Source organism: Gracilinanus agilis, chromosome 3 (assembly GCF_016433145.1).
Source record: "Gracilinanus agilis isolate LMUSP501 chromosome 3, AgileGrace, whole genome shotgun sequence".
NCBI lineage: Eukaryota > Metazoa > Chordata > Mammalia > Didelphimorphia > Didelphidae > Gracilinanus > Gracilinanus agilis.
The window spans coordinates 169,452,352-169,460,938 of record NC_058132.1 but is presented as its reverse complement, the minus strand read 5'-3'; the positions used below and the strand labels follow the sequence as shown (position 1 = coordinate 169,460,938).

Here is an 8,587-nt window from a genome sequence, read left to right as displayed (position 1 = left end):
TTTCTTTCTTTCTTTCTTTCTTTCTTTCTTATCCTCTGTGACTAGCATATCACTGACACCTAAAATTTGCTTGTTGAATGACTGATTGATCAAGTGCCTGTCTTGGAGAAAATGGAAATAATAATCACCCTACAATGGCTCGGTCTGATTAATAAACCATGTGAGGCAAAAACCAGACCATTCTCACATCTCCACAGGTGTGGGTAACAGTGTAGTCATCCAATGTAATAAATTGGGGATTGACATGATGAAATTGAATTTCAAAGATAAATCACAGACCAGAATTTGAATTTGACTCAGATGTAAACAAACATATCATTTTATGTAATTACACGTGCAAACCCCCAATTTAGGGAGAAATTATGCCAGTCCCAAGTGAATGATACTCAATAAAGAGGAGGGGGTTGGAAAGGAACGACGGCTTGAACTGTGCAATTACTTTAAAGACGGCTGCTTTATTATTTCTGTTGTGATGACAGGAGGAGTGTAATGACCTCGCTGGGAAACAGCCTGAACAAAAGAAAACTCAGAATGCTCTAAGTACAGTTATGGTCAGAGAAGTGATACTTGTAAGGATGGCATCATTTTTGCTGATTTTTCTCCCTGTGGGTGTTCTGGGTCGCAGCTGTGTAATCTACTGCCATGACATTCACATTTTCTCTAAGTGTTACTTCAAGTGCTGAAAGCCTTAACCGTTTCAAACATAACTCTCCATGACGATTGGGGGCTGAGTTTAGTTATAAAAATATAAGTGGGTAACCACAACTGTAAGGATGTTATCGACCAGCATTCATCCCCGGGCATGTGGATGGGCACAGAAACTGGATGGATCCCCTGAACTACCGGGGTCCCCTTCCAGGCACCCAGAGGTTGAGGGGTAGAGATCTCTGGCCCTTCACCTAATTGTAGCCTCCTCCTTAATTTCATAGTGAAAGAAAAAAGCCAAGTGGAAGTTTAGAGTACAGAAGGGATGATGATCATAAAAAGATATGATTTCTTTCTTGGATCCTCAAACTCATCCTCATTCTCTTCTCTCTTGGCCATAAAGGATCCAAAGCTGGGTCCAAACCACAGTGGAAACAGCAGCCCAGCTGTGAGTAATCAGTGCCTTGTTCTGAATTGTGCTCATCTCTCATCGTTGACATTAAAATTCAATATCTACATTCCTCATGATGGGGGAAGCAAAGAATGCCTATACACTCAGTGGTTCTGATTGATTGTCTTGCTTTTAGCACCATTAGCAATTCAGAAGGAAAGCCAAGGTCAACCTTAGTTTTGACTTGATGGCTAAGATGACAATTTGGGGAACCCTACCTTGTCCTCTGTCATTCTAGCTTAGGGGTGCTTCATCTTTTGGATGTCGTGGACCCCCTGGGCATGATGATGAAGTCTATGGATCCCTTCTCAGAATAATGGTTTTTAAATACATGAAATAAAGTACGTTTGATTACAAAAGAAACCAATTATGCTGAAATAGCTATCAATAAAGTAAAAGAAACAAGTTAACAGATTAAGAACCCTTGTGCTGAGGAAGCATAAGATAGTGTGCTAATATTATAATCCACCCATAGAAATAACTCAGGGGATCTCAGTTACCACAGAAAATTGCCTACTAGAATAAACCTGCTGATGAGAAATACCACAGATATGAAGAAAATTCATAAGTAATTAATGAATAGTAACAATAATAATCATGATAAACTAGAATGTATATAGAGTTTAAAACATTTTGCATATTTTGATTCATTTAATCCTTACAAGAACCTAAGAGATAAGTGCTATCATTATTCTCATTTTTAAGAAGAGAAAACTGGAACTGAGAGAAATTAAATGATTTCTCCCAGGTCATACTGCTAGACAAGGAAGACTTGTCCAAGGGAAGATTTGAACTCTGATCTTTTTGGATCCAAGTCCAAGGCTGTCACTACTAATTCCCTATCTATCTCAAGTGAAGAAGAACATTTATGTCCTGGGGGGAAAGAGAGAAAGACTTCCAAGAGGGGACATTTTAGGACATTAATCAAATAATACACATTTAAAATATTGCATATTTTTAGGAGTCTGTGAATAAGAATCAGTCTAAATTCCACATTTCTTGTTTTGTACCTAAATAAAGGCATCTGGCATTAAAAGGTGCAAAGATTCTGGGCTGCAACGTTGAGCATGAAATGCTAGCTATGGTAAAAAAAAATAAAGTTTCATTTGAGGCAAAAATGGAGAACATTTTACACAGAAATTGTAGGTCGTCCAAAAAACTGCAACATCAACTTTTCTTTTAAAACAGCTATTTTTGAGATCCTAACTGAAGTTTCCAACTATAAAATCAGAGTGTTTTAAAAATCCTAGCGTGAACAATCTAGAAGCCAGGTTTGTTTACACCTTGTTTATACAGTCTTTCTCTCTCTATCATTTTCTCTACCTTTGTAACTTGGCAAAATGATTAAGTGACTCTATTTTATAGGAATCCTAGCTGTTCAGTAATTTTCTCCAGGCCTTCAATTTGTGGCTGAACACTTACGAAACAGAAAGCAAAGACTTCCCTTATATCGTCGCTGTAAGACAACACTACCAACAATAATAATAACAGCAAATATAGCTGACATGTGCATAGTAGTTTAAAAATATTGAAAGGTTTCACAGAGAACAAGATTCTGATTAAAAACAATGCATCTGATGGAGTGATCCTACTATTTGCAACTACACTGCATAATTTCCTTTCAGCTAGAACCGATATCCTTTACATAATTATTACTTTGAATAGTGTAAAATCAAATATATAAATCAGTTCATGATATTCATTATTTGCACTAATTAAGATCTAGTTATACATTATTTCATGATAGCTGCCCAACAACCCTATGGGGTAGGACTTGGCATTGTGATTCCTGAGCATAGAGGAAAAATTGTCAAAAGGTCAGAGTGAGAATTTGAACTCCTGTCCTCCAAAATCCAGATTTTACCATTCCGTCTATCACAACACGCTGCAAATTAAGGCATCGCTATCATCGTCGCCGTCATCATCACAATATAATAACTTCTCAGAGGGACATTATTTCGTGTGATGTTTGAAAAAGAAGACCAGGTTGTTTCTGGGACTAAAGTGATGCTTTAGAATTGATCTCTACCACCGTTTTTCAAAAAGTATCGTATGGGAAATTCACCGTTGAAATTGTGGGTTCTTTTGTTTGCCAGGATCTCTCCCCACCCCAAGATCTTGCCCAGGACACCAGAAAAGCTTATGGACTTCTTCTCAAAAAGATTTTAAATGCATAAATCCTGTTTAAAAATAAAAAAAGGAAATACTGTTCTTGTAACACTTTAACATGGAAATATTAAAGTAAATTGAGTTTCTGGGCCCCAGGTTAATAATTCTTGACCAAAATTCTCCTCTGTTTATTTAATGGGAAATATGGCAGCCAAATGAATTTCCAGTGTTTGAAGACAATCCTTCTCCTTTTACTTAAGAAGTGGTTTCACTGGAAATGTCTTCATGGCTGTGGGTGCTTATATATGACATACCTTCCAAATGGTATATATGCTGAGCAAAATATATGTGTATGTGGGTGCATATATATATATACATATATATATATAATCAAATTTCTTGGCTGGTTAGGATGGTAAAATAAAGGAAAGATCTAAACTCTGAAAATAAGATGCAGTATTTTTTCCTGTTTATGAGACACATAGTATAGTATGTGCTCAATCAATTCAACTGCATCATAAGAATAACTAATAAGGAAATATTCTCACATATTATATATAATATATGTGTGTAAATATATATGTACATATGTGTTTATATATACATACATGCACATATATCTGTCTTTTGGTCTATGTACTGGCTCTCAATATTTCCATCTACCAAGTATGCTATCTTTCATAATCCATGATTTATACAAACATATACATATATGTGAATGTGTATTTATGTGTGTGTGTGTGTAAGCACTGAATTCACAAACATTATTGCATATGTATATGTAAACCCATATACAAGACTCTTAAATGTTTACAAACAACACTGGATTTAGTATGCTAAAAATCTGAATACTGATCTGAAAAAACTGATCTGAATCTCTCTTTTAACCTATTCTAGTTTATATGAAAAATGAAAGGGCTGGACTAGACAACTTCTAAGATTCCTACCAGCTACCATTTATCTATATCCCTGCCCTACACAGGACAAACAAAAAGGAAAATTCATTCATTTTAACAATATTTATTGATCGTAAGCTCCTTGAGGACAGGGACTATCTTTGATCTTTTTTTATAGCCCTAGAACTTATCACCATGCCTGGCATATAGTAGGTGTTTAAAAGTTATTGATGGCTGATTGATTACTCAATATATAGAGAGCACTGTTATTTGTTAGATGAGATATGAGGGCCTCTGGCTCTGTCTTCCCGTAATTAAGTCTAGTCTATGAAACTTAAATTTTAAAGAAATGGTCCTTGTTTGTAATTCTGTGGACACTGAATCCACATTTTAGCTCATAAAAAGATCAGTGTCCTTTAGGACAACGTTCTGCTATGAATGCAAAATGGTATTATGTATGGTGATGACAATTGTTTGGAGTTTTGAAACATATGTTACTGGTTCACACAGTCATGTTTTTGTTTTTGTTTTTGTATTCAGTGTCAGAAACTATAGTGTGTATGATTAACTGAGGTGAATGGGGGGTGGGGACATGGCAGCCTGCCAATGCTAATGAATTTTCCTTGCCTGTTTCTAATATATATATATTTATATATATATTATTATTATTATTTTTATCCTTCAATTTTTGTTTAACTAAATTACGTTATTTAACCAAAAATCCATCACACGCATCTCAGCATTACCAAGTAGCCGGAGTTACTTCATAGCCAGTTCCCAGTAAAGAACATTAAAATGGGAAAAGATTCCTCCCTCTGCCCCAATGCTGACAGCCTCTGGCTTCCATGAGGCAACAGAGAATGCCAGCCTTAATGAGAATGTGCAGATGGACTCAGATCAAAGGACATTGTAGAATCATGAGTTCTTACTGTTTGAGACATTCAAATTCCTCTCAAGAACCACAAATAATTTAAAAAGTGGTATGCTATTGTGACATCATAAAAATCTGCCTATATTTACAAAGTCTTTCACTATTTGTAAAACATTTTACATACATTACCTCATTGGAGTTTAGGCATAAACAAGAAATTTAACTTCTCTAAAGCTGAGTTTTCCTGATATAAAAAAACAGGCATAAAAATAGATAAGGTATGTAAAGTGCTTTGTGAACTTTTAAAGGTCTATATAACTGAGATGTCTTTATATTGTATGTGGGCTCCTCCTTTCCATTTGTGGATCTTTTAGAAGAATTAAATACATAAAATTATGATTGTATAAATTCCTTTGATTTTACTCCAGTTTCACATTCCCAATAAATATGAAATGTGTGACCAGTGTCTTTGAATGAGGGACTTTAAAATAATAGCTTGGCTTTAAAAGAAAAAAAAACAATCTTAAAGAAATATGTGTAAGAAAGACACTTTGAACACAGTGTGGGTGGGAAAAGTGGGGGCTGTCTAAAGGACTATGTATGCCAGAACAAAAAGTCCCTAATTCTTACTATTTTTTGTCCCTTAAACATTTCCTAATTCTATTAAGGATTCATTCAACCTATTAATTTCTCCCCACACGTATTTCCATCTGGGGACAGGTGAGTTTGGAGACAAAGTGACATTTTTTCCCCCAACAATGAGGAAACCAACCAGTGGCTGGGCTGAAATGAGAAGCCACTCCTGGCTGGCCCTGAATCCCACTGTTGAAAACAAAGAAGCTTGACTCAATCAATTTCTTTCCTTTCCTGATAGTTCAAGATTAACACCCATTCTCTCTCTTTCAGATTAGTAAAAGGGGCAGAAGAACACTTTCCAAAGCATTCTTACAAACTTTTAGTAGTTTATAATTATCCCATTTGGGCTAATAGCTCATAATGGGTAGGTGCATAAGATCCTTATTTAAAAACCAAATAGCCAAATAAATATGCCACCAAGATTAAAAGACATTTTTATCCCCTTTGTTCAGCGTCTGAGAAATTCACTGTCTCCCAAACAAGTAATTGTTAATACAGAGTCTGGGAGCAGATTTTGAAAGTGCTCACTATGTCATTCTTTCATTCTTAGTGAAAATTAACATGATTCTATTCTGATTGTAATTAGGGAGTAATTATTACTTGTACATGTTGATATTATATGTCATGGAACCAGTGGCTAGTTTGGTATCTACCCTACATTTAAAAGTGCCGCTTTTTTTTTTGTTTAATTTTATTTCTTGTGAAGCATAAAGGCACTCTTGACACTGAGCTAGACCCATTAATGTCCTGAGTTATGTTAATTAGTCTCATCCTTGACAAGAAAACGAACTTACTGAATAGTCAGAGGGTAAGGTAATGCTATTCAAAGAAAAAGAGAAGAACAGAGCCTTAGAATGGGCAGAATAAATTAACCCTGGGAGCCTTTCTGGACCACCATTCAATCATTTATTCAAAAGCCTCATTCAGTGGGTGCCTATTATGTGCAAAACATTGTGCTGGGATCTGGGGCAAATATAAAAATAATGAAGTGCCTACCCTCTTGGAGTTTATACTCTTTTAAGGGGGAAAGGACATAAAATAGCTTCAGGAGAATTATGAAATCCAGATTAGAATAGAAAACAGCATTTTTAGGCTTCCTCTCTTCCCACTCCACTCTTTCTAGACTTGTCTTCATCTTGGAAAGCTGCTCATTGCTTTTGAATCTTTCTTCTCTCTTCCCTCTCATATTTGAATGCCAAATGTATGTTTTCCTCAAAGACTATTTTATGGAGAACTTGCACAAGGCAAAGGTTCACTGGGAGTTCAGAAGACAAGAGACAAGGACATACTAAGAGTCTTTCTGAAGAACTTTGGTATTGATTGTAAGATATGGGAAATACTGACACAGGACTATCCAGGCAATACTGAATCACCGTAGCTCAAAAGAAACGTGAGATGCACAAATTTAGTGATCGCTCCATCCCAAATGCTCATTCTGGACTATTTGTGCTTGACCTTTGGAAGAGCCTTCCAAGCTCTTATTGGTCTTATCAGCCACAGCCAGACACACTGCACAGTGATCCTGACCTTGAAGTGTGAAGGACAGCAACCAAACCCTCATATATTCAATTGATTTTCAGGCTCTGTTTATTAGATTCTAAAAGACAGAAGAGGTCTTTTTTCTATCCCCCACCTATTGCCACTTTAGGCCAGGCTTTCATCACTTGCATTACCATCTGTTTTGGTACCATCCTTCCACTTCTAACTCCTGTTTCCCTCTTTTTACTCCATCCTTTCCATCCTGCCACACTCATCTATTTTTTTCTGCTTAGATATGACTCTGTCCCTCTTTTATTACAACCCTTCCAGAATTCCTCAATCCCTTCTTTGTTTGGCATTTATTTACAAACTCTCTACCATATGTTCCCAACTTAGTTTTTCATTGTTATCTCATGATAATAATTTTTAAAATTTTGAACCTGTGGAATTAATGCTACTCCTACATTCACTTTGGAATCAGGGAAAAGATGGGCTATTCCTTCCTTCCTGAATCCTGCATAATTCATGAATGTATCATATCCTCCTTATTAGAATGTAACACCAGAAGGGCACAGACAATTGTCTGGTCTAAACAAAATATTAGGATGTCCCAAAAGAAGAACTGTTAATGTCCTGAACCAGGGTGAAGGCAATTAGGGGCACTTAAATTGTGCCTCAAAGAATGGGTAGGGATAATCAGCTGAGGGCAAAGTTTGGGGGGAGTCAGGATAAAGAGAACAATTCTTAATTGTTTGTGTGTTGTCTTATGAGATCCTAGAGGTTAGGAATTGAGTTTTGCCTTTGTTTCCCTGGAGCTCAGCATAAGCTTGGTATATAGAAAGACTGCTTCTTTGATTGATAATTTATTGCCACCAACACCATTCCCTAGCCCCAATATTATTTTTTCTGCATGTTTCTGATTGGACAGATTTCCTTCTCTCTATGTTATTATGCTTCCTGTCCATGTGATTACACAAGAGCCCGTTGGCTCTTGGGAAATTTAGTTTGAAAGAGCCTAAATGTCCAGAGGAAGTTTAGATCAGGGACCTCAAAATTAGTTCAAGGACCCCCAAATTTACAATATGACATTCCCCCCTGAAGAGCATGAGGGAGATTGGTCTCCCCGAAAGCTCTTATAAACATAACTAACTTTTAAATTACAGAAATTTGGGAATAAAAAGAAAAGAGGACAAAAACCAATGATCCAATATAAATTTTGTCTAGTCAGAGTGGAGCAACTGACCAGATGGCCAGAAGCATTTCCTACTGCCCGAGCCACAGTGGCTTTTGTTGCCAAGGTGCTTTTAAAAGAAATCATTCCTTGTTTTGGCCTTCCTGCATGTATTGATTCAGAGAGGGGAAGTCACTTTACTGATTCGGTTTTATCTGAAATATTTTCCTGTTTGGAGATAACTCCCAAATTCCATGTACCATATCATCCCCAGAGCTCAGGCCAAGTTGAAAGGATGAATAGAGAACTTAAAACTATGATTGGCAAAT

General features: G+C 36.4%; 1 protein-coding gene across 1 annotated transcript in view; it reads right to left on the bottom strand.

Moving 5' to 3' along the window:
• The window catches only part of FAT3 (FAT atypical cadherin 3), a 553,803-nt gene that overhangs the window by 200,692 nt on the left and 344,524 nt on the right, over window positions 1-8,587 (bottom strand). The gene's annotated exons all lie outside the window — the stretch shown is intronic.